Source organism: Canis lupus, chromosome 32 (genome assembly GCF_011100685.1).
Source record: "Canis lupus familiaris isolate Mischka breed German Shepherd chromosome 32, alternate assembly UU_Cfam_GSD_1.0, whole genome shotgun sequence".
NCBI lineage: Eukaryota > Metazoa > Chordata > Mammalia > Carnivora > Canidae > Canis > Canis lupus.
This window is the reverse complement of record NC_049253.1, coordinates 38,326,934-38,340,012: the sequence shown is the minus strand read 5'-3', so window position 1 is coordinate 38,340,012 and position 13,079 is coordinate 38,326,934. Positions and strand designations below refer to the sequence as shown.

The window sequence follows — 13,079 nt, the reverse complement described above, 5'->3', positions numbered from 1 at the left end:
CAAAAACAAACTTGAATAGTCTTTTCAATATTAGCATATCTTAACAAGGAAAATTAATTTTTACTTTCATATTAAATATTACAAATAGGCATAATTATGATATTAACATAACATTTAAAAATAACTACAACTACAGCAAGGCAAATGACTGCTTATTTTCCATCTCTAAAATAATCTATCACTAGGATAGAAGACACATTGATTGCAGTAAAGTCTGAGTTCATAGAATAAGCAGTGAGAGAAACAAAGCAGTATGAGAATAAGAATCTCTAATGTTGCTCTCCAAGGTCACACATTATATAAATGGAGATTACTTGGAAAATAACTCCCCTCCCCAAAGAATTGCCTTCATATGCTGTTATAGGCAAAACTTGCTGCAGGAGTTAATCTATATTTCAGTTGGGTCAGATTTCAGTGAATGCTATGTCATTGGTAGAGATTGTTCACTATAGAACAAAAATCCCAGGGCAGAAAACATGAAGGGAAGAGAATCTTAAATTATTTCTTACCACTAAAATGTCAGAAACCTGATGAACAAGCCTTAGGAAATCTTTCAGTTAACCTTTCTCTCTCTTTTTTTTTACTTTTAAGATCTTATTTATTTGAGAACAGAGAGGGAGAAGCAGATTCCTGCTGAGCAGAGAGCCCAACTCAGAACTTGATCCCAGGACCCCAAGTTATGACTGAGCTAAAGGCAGACAGACACTTAACCAACTGAGCCACCCAGGCACCCTTTCAGTTTTCTCTTAGCTTATTGCATCAGGAATGAAATTTCCCATATGGACTATGAATTATATATGACAGATCAACTGGAAGCAAATTGTTGGGAGAAGCAATGGTCTCTCAGAGTTCATTGCCACTCAGTTATGGGCCTTGAGTGTTCCTATATGTGTTTGAGTATTCCAAGAATGCAAAGCCCTGATCATTCTTGACCTGGACCAAGTCTGAGTTGTATTTTCAGTGAGCAACTCTGAAGGATGAGAATGTTCTCTTTCCAGGGAAAAGAACAGGTTTCTTTACCCTTTGCTCTAAAATAGTGGGTTTCTGAAATTGAGTGTTCCTTGGCTGCAATGCAAACCCACTGCCTGTGACCTATGCCTAGGTTCTGCCACGTTTTTCTCATGGGATATAGGGAGGCGTAGGGACGTGGAACCAACATGCTTATGTTGCTTGTTTTACTATTAGTATAAAATTCTTGTCTCTCATGTCTCTTTTGTCTGTTACATTTAAATATTTTATTTATTCATAAGAGACACAGAGAGAGGCAGAGACATAGGCAGAGGGAGAAGCAGGCTTCCCGCAAGGAGCCCGATGTGGGACTCGATCCCAGATCCCGAGATCAGGACCTGAGCCAAAGGCTCATGCTCATGGATCAGGGGTCCTCTCGGCGTCACCTGGGAGATGCGTTCAAGCCGGACCCCAACAGCAGCAGCTTCAAGAAGCCCACTGGGGAGATGAATATTGCCTCTGGCTGCCCAGTGTTCGTGGCTCAAACTGTGCCATCTTGTGGTTGTAGTGGCAGGTGGGAGGTTATTAGCATCCCTGATAAGCAACGAGATGGAGCCCATGGCACTTTTTTTCTTCTCCGTCTCTCCTTCCTTTCTTTCTGTCTTCCCTTCCCCCTTTCCCAAGCAACAATAGTTTTGCTTGTGGTCTCACTGAGCATCCATAAAATGGTAACAAGCAAGCTTATTAGCTTGCAGGAAGGGTAAAATTCCAAACCCTGACCAACATGCCTGACTTTAGACAAATGTGATGTCCAACTGGAAATAGGCAATATATTGTAAAATAAGTAGTGGCATGAGAAAGTGGCATAGGTAGAATGATGTGAGAACTGATGTGATATTGGAAAAGGGAATGTCTCTTGCAGAAATGAAATGAGATGGTACAAAAATGAATCTTGGAGTTTATAAGCATTGTGCTTTGTGAAAGGGGATTTTTTTAAAAAAAGATTTATTTACTTAGAGCACAAGTGGGGAAGGAGCAGAGGAAGAGGGAGAGACAGAGACAGAAACAGAGATAGAGAATCTTCAAGCAGACTCGCTGCTGAGCACAAGGCTGACTCAGGGCTCAATCCCATGATCTTGAGATTATGACCTGAGCAAAGTCAAGAGTCTGACACTTAACTGATTAAGCCACCCAGGTGCTCCTGAAAGGGGAATTCTATGGATGTTTCTTGGCTGTACATAAGTTCAGTGGTGGTAATTTAGGGAATCATCCAGAGAGAGTTACCTATAATCCAAGTTTGTGGTAACATCAGAATTATGGATAAAATGTCTGTTATAAATGGCCAACAGACACATGAAAAAATGCTTCACCATCACTCAGCATCAGGGAAATACAAATCAAAACCACAATGAAATGCTATCTCATACCAGTCAGGATGGCTAAAATTTCTAACTCAGGGAACAGATGTTGGCAAGGATGCAGAGAAAGGGGAACTCTTACACTGCTGGTAGGAATGCAAGCTGGTGCAGCCACTCTGGAAAACAGCATGGAGGTTCCTCAAAAAGTTAAAAATAGAGCTTCCCTAAAACCCAGCAATTGTACCACTAAGTAGTTACCCGAAGGATACAAACATAGTAATCCAAAGGGGCACATGCACCCTAATGTTTGACAGCAATGTCCACAGTAGCCAAACTATGGAAAGATCCCAGATGTCCATTGACAAATGAATTGATAAAGAAGATGTGAGATGTATATACTACTCAGCCATTAAAAAATTAAATCTTAGCATTTGCAATGACATGGATAGAACTAAAGGTTATGACGCTAAGCAAAATATGTCGGAGAAAGATATGATTTGATTTCACGCATCTGTGGAATTTAAGAAACAAGACAGGATTGTGGTAGGGAGGGAAAAACGAGACAAAATCAGCATGAACTTCTCAGTGGTAAGACTTTGGCCTGCAGGTCAATGTGGGTCAGAACCCTGATCATCACTGTAGTGGTACTGCCTCTCATAGTAATTATACCTACCTTGCTTCTGCCAGTTAAATGCTGACTTGTGGCTGCTGCTATTCTACAGCCCTATGCTATCCACGGAATACTCAGTGCTATAATAGTGCTCCTTTTTGTCATCAATGTTTTGGGCTGCATTGGACAGCCAACACTAAATCTCTCAAAGATTTCTATCTTCCCCTTGCTACCACAACTCACAATGAGCGAAACCATATGATAATTGTCTTTCTCTAGTTGATTTATTTGACTCAGCTTAATACCCTCTAGATTCCCCTTTGAGGAATCACTTCAAAATCCCAGCTACTAGGGGTATAATCTCCAGCTGTTTGTTTGCCCTTTCAAACTTTGCCTCACCCACAGAGACACTTTACTCAAAAGTGTGCTCTTCTAATCAAATGGTTGATTCTATTAGAAGTATAAAGACCCAGCCATTTTCATCCACCGTGGGATACGTCTAATGAATTGTACATTCTCCAGAACTCTCTCTGGATTTGGGTGAAGTTTGTTTCAGGTCTCCATTGCAATTCAACTTTTCCCTCTGACCAACTCCACTACCTACCCCTCCCTTACATACCTGTTCATTTCTTTCTTTCTTTTTTTTTTTTTTCATTTCTAATAAATATCAAACTTTTCTCAATATCTGTCTGGAGAACCCAGCCTAAGACAGTTGGTACCAGGAGTGGTCCAAGAAAGCAGATGATATATTATACTCAGGCTAGATTTAGGATGGGTTGTTCACTGTCCAGATCATTTGGACTTTACCATTGTTTTTTTTTTTAATTTTTATTTATTTATGATAGTCACACACAGAGAGAGAGAGAGAGGCAGAGACATAGGCAGAGGGAGAAGCAGGCTCCATGCACTGGGAGCCCGACGTGGGATTCGATCCCGGGTCTCCAGGATTGTGCCCTGGGCCAAAGGCAGGCACCAAACCGCTGCACCACCCAGGGATCCCTGAACTTTATCATTGTTAATACTTGCACAGACAGCCCTGCCACAAGCTAAGGTTCCAATTGTTAAATGGTCTCTCTGGTGGTGAATTAAGATGATGTACTGGTAGAGGGAAATGCATAAGCTGATACTTCTCAAACATACCATGTATTGTATCAGAGAAGTAGTCTTGATTCTTTTGGCTAAGCCCCATTGACATTAGAGATCCAGAGTGTCCTCATGGCTCCCCTGTTATGGTAGGGGCATTTTAGGGCCAGGTTATGAATGCAGTCCTGGCCAAAGGTCAGTTTATGGTGGGTCATTTTTTCTCTGGACCAGCCCAGTAATCATGTCTCTATTCCCTGCAAATAAGTGACAACTTATAGCACCCCTGCAATGAGTTCTTAGCCTTCTCCACCTATAGGCCAACTTGAAGATGCTGGAAATCCTTCCAAAGAAGGGATGGTAATATAAGTGCCACGGTTGAGATTAAAAATAATGCAGCATTGGTAGTTCTTATCATAACTCCATGGACTTCACAAGTCTGACCCCTTCAGAGCTCACATGAATACTGCAGGATAGTAGTAGACAAGTGTAAACTCAGGTAAGTACTAGTCTCAACTGTAGTCACTGTTCTAGATGGCTGTCTATCGTTGATAGACAAGATTAATATAGACTTAAGTGTGTGATATGGGCTGTTTCGGTAAATGCATATTTGTATTCTGATTAGAAAAGAACATCAGACAGTTGGCCATTCATATGCAATATAAAAGAACATTCAGGGACAGTTTTGCCTTTGGCCTATATTAACTCTACAATTTATTTGATAATATAGTCTGAAGAGATTTGGACCACTTGGTCATCCCACAGAACGTTACGCTGATCTATTACATCAAAACATCATGAGTGACTAACTAGGAAAAACAAGAGGTGGCTAGGATGCTGGAGGCCTTGGTAAAACACAAGTGCATCAGATGGTGAGGGAGAAACCCTATGAAGATTTAGGGACCTCCTCCTTCAGTGAAGATTTTGGGGTTCAGTGGTTACGGGTGTTCCAGGATATCATTCCAACATAAACAACTGTTTCTTTTATCTCCTATTTTAGAGAAAGAAGCACAAAGCCTCTTAGGTTTCTTTGTGTTCTAGAGGTACCACATTCCAAACCTAAGAATACTGCTCTAGCCTCCTACTACTATTCTATGTTGTATCTAAATTTACAATTGACTCATAGTAACTGTGATGCAACAGTGTGCTAGGGTTATTACCCTGCTTTTTTACCAGCCTAGAGCCCCCTTTTTGCTACTTGACTAGCAAATAATTCACTTTTGGAATCCTTTTCTTAAATATCTCATTTTAAAGATCATTTCTGTAGCCGATTGGGTTAGTTTGGGCAGCCCCAGAAATAGAATCTGAAGCCAGTTTTCAAATATCTGTGGTTTGTTGATTACCTTCCCTTTGCTGTCTCAATCTCTCATCCCTTACTGGCATTTTCCTTATTTCAGAAATAGAGTGCATTATCAAGTTTGTTGCTATGAAAATGACTGAAGTTTAATTCTGCTGGGAAGCTCAGGTGCCACACGTGACTCAGAATCATTCCAACTTGAGCCAAGGGGATCTAAGATCTCTATATACTATTTCCCATCATTCATTGCTTGAGGGTTATTCCAAGGGGGTGTTGATTTCCTGACATTTTTCAGTCTCCCACGACTGCTTTGATTCTAAGTGGACTTTGGGCAAACAAAGATGCTGGATGATGTGCACAGAATTGGTAAGTGGGAGGTGACATAGATGGGGCACCAACAACATATGCTATAGCAAACTTGACCAAATTATTTACATAAATTTTTATGTTGAATAATTTTAGCTAATTCCTTTTATTTCTTTTCTTGCTCTCCATTGGGTAAGTCAAATTTTCTTTTGCTAGTTTTGGTAGTTATGCATTCTATTCATGTGCGTTAAACCTACATTTTTATGGCTATAACAAGTGTCTTTCCCCCAGATAGAAGTGAAATGTTATGAAAGATTTTTTTGGTCCATCTTCCCTCCATCATGCCCTCCCATCCGGATTCAATACATACACAGTGTTATTGTCTTGAATTTTGGTTCTGAGTTGGTAATGCAGTACTGTTCATGCTTGCTTTTCTTTCCACAAAACTTTGTGGTGAAAATGTAACAAGTAATGAAGTTGGTTGAGGAATCCAGGAAGTATTTAGAGAGGTGGCAAGACAAGGGAGACAAGTAGAGCTGTCAGCTCCTGTCACTATTCAATGTGACCAGTTCATAACTTTGACCATACTTCATGGGGAAGGTTGACTCTAGAGAAAGAGCAGAGTAGAATATGGCTGGAGACTTGGTAGATGTAGCTCTGGAGTCAGGTGACTGTATCACAAGTCCCTTGAATAAGCTCAGTAGTCGCTCCCAGGAAGCCCCAAAAGGCTTCTATTCTTCATCTCTAACTTCTTCTCTTGACTTTTCATATGAGGAGCTAAAACAAGAGGGAAGAAGAGTGAACATGCTTAGTACCTCATTACCAGAAGTGAGTTCTTACATAGTTCTTACATATTCCCTTACATAGTTCTTACATATTCCCTTTCTTACCCTAACTGGACTCAGGTCACTTTAAGTTATTATGAAAGTTTGGGACCATCTGAGTAAAGAGAGTATTACTTTATTCCCTGACCTCTATCATGTTGTGTTCAATTTCCTATTTTGTACTTCACAGTACAGACGAGTTCAGTAAACTGGCTACAAAGGACTATATTTCTTTGCTCATCCTCTGCAACAGGTCCAAAACTCCACTTGCCATGCCGCCTCAATTTTTGTATCCCTTCTCCTTCGTCCCATCCTTTGTATAAAACTCAACTGCATCTGATTGTTCTTCCCTCTGATCTCAGGATATCCTGGGGTCAAGGCCAACTTTTCTAGTGTTTTAATGTTTTTAACATTTCCCACCTAACACTTAACTCATCAGTTATGCATTCTCTTCAGATCTCCAGCCCCACTTGTCTCTTTCTCAGCCCATAAATAAGTCTGTCTTTCTACTTATTTCTTTATTTCCTTCTGACTTTTCATCCTCTGCAATCTGGCTCAGCACCATACCACAAATTATAGACCTTCAACTCCCCCAGTCACAAATAAATGCATTTCATTAATGAGGTTTAAAAAAGTGCCTACTCCCTGTTATTCCTCTATGCTAATTTTTATATGCTAACCTGGCTAGCCTACAGTCCTCAATTATTCAAGGACTAATCTAGGTGTTGTTGGAAAGGTAATTAATAGGTGTGATTAAGTCCATAATTCATTGTTCAGGATAATATCACTTACTTAAAATCAATCTAATGAGCCTAATTCAATTAGTTAAATGGTCTTAAAAGCAGACCTGCGGCTTCTCTGATGAAGTAATTCTACTCATGGACAGAAGTTTCAGCTGTGCTTCAGTTCTATTCTGAGTTTCCTAAAAGCTTTTCCTATGGATTTGAACTTGCATAGCCAGCCTTTGCAATGGGGTACTAGCACAGTTGGATACTAATAATCAAATACATATAGAAGGCGAGGTTCTAGATGACCATGTATTTGCCACTGTAACACATTTTTGTCAAATTAGGAAGTATAATGGGGTTGGCCAAATGCTTTTTTTTTTTTTTTTTTCAAATGCTTTTGACTGTCCTAAAGAAGTGAAAACTGCTCAAGGCTTTAAATTGCCAGCTAAAACTCTATATAAAATCCTGAAAATTTTCATATCTGTCCTTAAAGAAACCTTTGCCTACTGTAGCTATAGGGCCAAAACTTCTGAAAACCAAACCCAGAGTCTCATCCTATGAAGGGCCAAATCTCAATGCAAATTGAATTCCCAACCTCACAGGATATCTTCTGTTAATGTGAGTACATTGATAAAGAATGAGATTCCAAATATTGGAATGGAGACATTTGGGCAAATCCCAACAAACTGGAGATATCAAACCCCTAAATGAGTCTTCTTGACAGTAGAAGCTGCCTTTCTACCCATCTGAGAAGGTTAGCACTTTGCTTGAGATACTTTCCTTTATAGGCACTGCTGATTCTCTTTAAGACCTGGCCCTGGAAAAAAAAAAAAAAAAAATAAGACCTGGCCCTGCCACCTCTCCTGATTTCCAAATCTAGAAACAAACTAGACTCAGGTTCTAGAAACTCCCAAAGGATGAGATAAACAAGTGACCCATGAGGAGGTATACTACAAACATAACTGCATGATTTTTTTTCTGTCCAATTTCTACTCTAAGGAGATCTCTAAGGATCTCAGTGTGGGATGGTGATGGAAAGAATATAAAGTTGGATCAGTCTGAACCTATTGATATGGCTAAGCCTTAATTCTGGGTCCAATGTTTTAGGACTAGAAAGTTTCTAGTATTTTGTCTGAAACATAGACTGAAAGGTGGTGGCCTATACTAAATGAAATTGAAATGCCAGAATTGCCTTGATATACTATAGAAGATGGTATCCAAAGCCTTAAAGAAAATGGAATATTAGAATAGCTTTATAAGGTAGGACCTTCTCACTTACCCAAGAGGGTCTAGAGGACACAATTCTCAACTCAATTTTGAGAGCATCATTGAAGAGTTCTGTAGTCAACTTGTTGTAAATCAAATTACAATGGGAACTGCTGCCATACAACTAGTATCTCAAAATGCAATGGGAGATAATGGGATCCTGGGGTGGTAGGAGCTTACTGGCAACACTTAATCACCAAATACAGGGTAAGCATAGCTACCAAAGTAGACAGTAAAGCCAAGGCAGTAATCAGAATATTTTGACTTGCAAAGATGTGTGTTGTTGTTTAGTTGATCATGATATCCCCAGAGAAGAAACAAATGGGCAGCCTGGTAAATTTCTGTTCTATTAAAGTAGAGGGTCTACTTCTAAATGGTAAAGTTTAACTTGAATCTCACACACAAAAGTAATGGGCATTCAATTTCCAGGCTTGAGCCAGTGTACAGATCAAAAATTTCATGGAGTCTTGGTCCCTTTGAGAAATCACCTTCCTACACTGCCAGATTGAACACTTTTAATCTTTTCCCCAGCATTCCCTAAATAGACCACAGTGACGTTGAGGACCATTGTCTAATAATAATTCCTGAGAAGTCTGTTTCCTTTTCCTCAATGCACAGTCACACCGGGAAATGGCCACGGGTCCACCAGTCACAGTAGGGGCTAGTTGAGGTAATGTAATGGGATTTAGCTAAGGTATATCTCACAGTGGGTCCAGTGAATCCCAAACCCATCCTTTGGTTCTTTCCTCAGTTCTAGAATGTGTGATGGTAATAGATCTACTTAGTAATAGGCAAAATCTCCACATTAGTTCCCTGACCTATAGAGCAAAGCAACTTGTATTGCCTTTACTTACAAAAATAGTAAACCAAAAGCAATGCCACATTCTGGAGATAAGTACCACTACGAAGGACTTGAAAGACACAAGGATGGTAATTTCAACCATGTCGCTATTCAAGTTGCTTATTTGGCTTGCACATAAAACAGATGGATCTTGGAGAACCAGAATTGTTACAAACTTGGGTGGTGATTCCAAATTCAGCCAATGTTACAGATGTGACTTCTCTGTTTGAGCACATCCTCTGGTACCTAATATATAGCTATTGATTTGGCAAATGCATTTTACTCTGTACTTGTTAGTAAGAAAAGAAAAGAAAAACAACCAGAAGCAGTTTGCTTTCAGGTGGCAAGGCCAGTGATATACTTTCACTGTTCTACCTTAAGACCTCACTGTGTCATAATATGTCATAATTTAGTACAGAGGGATTAATCACCTTTTTCTTGAGACGTTATGCTGGTTCTTTACATTAATGATATGCTGATTGGACCTGGTGGTCAGGAAGTAGTAACTACTTTAAAAATAATGGTAAGACATTTGCATATTAGAGGGTAGGAAGTAAATATTACAGAACTTTAAAATCCTTCCACTTAAGTGAAAATTCTAAGAATCCAGTGATATGGGGTGTGTGAGAATATTTACTAAGGTGAAAAAGAAGTGGTTGCACCTAGATTTCCTACCACTGAAAAAGCACAATGTTTAATGGGTCTTGTAGATTTTGGAAGCAATAAGTGTATCTTCATTGGCACATGCTACTGTAGCCCGTTTACCAAATAACTTGAAAAGGTGCTAGCTTTGAGGGTTACCCAGAGCAAGAGAACCTTTTTCTATGCAAACTTCTCTGTCACTGGCCATTTGATCCGGCAGATGTAACGGTGCTTGAAGTGCCATTGATTGGAAGAGATCTCATTTAGAGCCTTTGGTAGGCCCCTAGAGGCGAATCACAGCACAAACACTTAGCATTTTGGGATGAAGCTCTATCATCCTCTGTGGATAGTTAATTTCATTCTGAGGAATAGCTCTTGATCTGCTACCAGGCCCTAGAAGAGACTGAATGCATAACCGTGTGCCAACAAGTTATCATATGACCTGAGCTGCATCGTAAACTGGTGTTGACTGACCCAACAAACCATGAAACTGAGCATGCATAGCAACACTACGTTTACAACAGAAGTGGAACATACAAAATCAGGTTTAAGCAGACCCTGAAGGCACAATTAGCCTGAGGAATTAATTGGTCTAACTATCCAGGGCTCCCACGGTTGCTATATTACCTTCTTTCTCCCATTCATACCTATAGTCTCATGGTGATTTCAGTTGACTGAAAACAAAATTCAGGCCTGATTGACAGATTGTTCTGCATGATATGCAGTCATTAAAAGTGACAGCTGCAGCATTATAGCTCCTTTCTGGGACATTCTCAAAGGATAGTGGTGAAGAAAAATACTGCCAGTGGGCAGAACTTTATAAACAATGTACCTGGTTGTTCACTTTGCTTGGGGGAGAAATGTTTAGAGCTACGAGTCTAAACAAATCTATAAGCTGTGGCCCATGGTTTGACTGGATACAACCAAGGAAGTGAAAGACCTATACTCTGAATACTTTAAGACATTGATGAAAGAAATTGAATAAGACAAATACCATTTCTTTTATTTTTTTAGAATGATTTGGAAGAATAGGTATATTAACTATTTTTTAAATACTTGGTAGAATTTACCTGTAAAGCTATTTGGTCCTGAACTTGTGTTTGTGAGTTTTTGATTACCAATTCAACTTTGTTACTAGTAATTAGTCTGTTCAAATTTTCTATTTCTTTTCATTTCAGTTTCTTTTGTTTTTTTTTTTTAAGTATAAAACATTATTTATTTTTTTTTAAAAAATGGTTTATTTAATTATTTTTATTGGAGTTCAATTTGCTAACATATATAGCATAACACCCAGTGCTCATCCTGCCAAGTGTCCCTCTCAGTGCCTATCACAAAGTCACCCCAACCCCCACCTACCTCCCCTACCACTACCCCTTGTTCATTTCCCAGAGTTGGGTGTCTCTCATGTTCTGTCATCCTCACTGATATTTTCACTCATTTTCTCTCCTTTCCCTTTATTCCCTTTCACTAATTTTTATATTCCCCAAATGAATGAGACCATATAATGTTTGTCCTTTTCCGATTGACTTATTTCACTCAGCATAATACCCTCCAGGTCCATCCACATCGAAGCAAATGGTGGGTATTTGTCATTTCTAATGGCTGAGGAATATTCCATTGTATACATAGACCACATCTTCTTTATCAATTCATCTTTCGATGGACACCGAGGCTCCTTCCACAGTTTGGTTATTGTGGACATTGCTGCTAGAAACATCGGGGTGCAGGTGTCCTGGCGTTTCACTGCATCTGAATCTTTTGGGTAAATCCCCGACAGTGCAATTGCTGGGTCGTAGGGCAGGTCTATTTTTAACTCTTTGAGGAACCTCCACACAGCTTTCCAGAGTGGCTGCACCAGTTCACATTCCCACCAACAGTGCAAGAGGGTTCCCTTTTCTCCGCATCCTCTCCAACATTTATGGTTTCCTGCCTTGTTAATTTTCCCCATTCTCACTGGTGTGAGGTGGTATCTCATTGTGGTTTTGATTTATATTGCCCTGATGGCAAGTGATGTGGAGCATTTTCGCATGTGCTTGTGGACATGTCTATGTCTTCTTTGGTGAAATTTCTGTTCATGTCTTTTGCCCATTTCATGACTGGATTGTTTGTTTCTTTGCTGTTGAGTTCAGTTCTTTATAGATCTTGGATACTAGCCCTTTATCTGGTAGGTCATTTGCAAATGTCTTCTCCCATTCTGTAGGTTGTCTTTTAGTTTTGTTGACTGTATCCTTTGCTGTGCAAAAGCATCTTATCTTGATGAAGTCCCAATAGTTCATTTTTGCTTTTGTTTCTCTTGCCTTCATGGATGTACCTTGCAAGAAGTTGCTGTGGCCAAGTTCAAAAAGGGTGTTGCCTGTGTTCTCCTCTAGGATTTTGATGGATTCTTCTCTCACATTTAGATCTTTCATACATTTTGAGTTTATCTTTGTGTATGGTGTAAGAGAATGGTCTAGTTTTATTCTTCTGCATGTGGTTGTCCAATTTTCTCAACACCATTTATTAAGGAGACTGTCTTTTTTCCAGTGGATAGTCTTTCCTGCTTTGTCGAATATTAGTTGACCCTAAAGTTGAGGGTCCACTTCTGGATTCTCTATTCTGTTCCATTGATCTATGTGTCTGTTTCTCTGCCAGTACCACACTGTCTTGTAGTACAACCTGAAATTTAGCATTGTGATGCCCCCAGCTATGGTTCTCCTTTTTAATATTCCCCTGGCTATTTGGGGTCTTTTCTGAATCCACACAAGTCTTTTTTTTTTTTTTTTATCTACGATAGTCCACACACACACACACACACACACACACACACACACACAGAGGCAGAGACACAGGCAGAGGGAGAAGCAGGCTCCATGCACCGGAAGCCCAACGTGGGATTTGATCCCGGGTCTCCAGGATCACGCCCTGGGCCAAAGGCTGGCGCCAAACTGCTCCGCCACCCAGGGATCCCAATCCACACAAGTCTTAAGATGATTTGTTCCAACTCTCTGAAGAAAGTCCATGGTATTTGGAGAGGGATTGCATCCAATGTGTAAATTTCCCTGCGTAACATTGACATTTTCACAATATTAATTCTTTCAATTCATGAACATGGAATATTTTTCCATCTCTTTCTGTTGTCCTCAATTTCTTTCAGAAGTGTTCTGTAGTTTTTAGGGTATAGATCCTTTACCTCTTTGGTC

General features: G+C 39.8%; 1 long non-coding RNA gene across 1 annotated transcript in view; it reads right to left on the bottom strand.

The window, feature by feature from the left end:
* Positions 1–5,795: 5,795 nt before the first annotated feature.
* The window catches only part of LOC111093629, a 32,138-nt gene continuing 24,854 nt past the window's right edge, over positions 5,796–13,079 (bottom strand). Inside the window, exon 3 of the long non-coding RNA XR_005382935.1 lies at positions 5,796–6,376. This is a non-coding gene — a long non-coding RNA (uncharacterized LOC111093629). The remainder of the gene's footprint in view (positions 6,377–13,079) is intronic.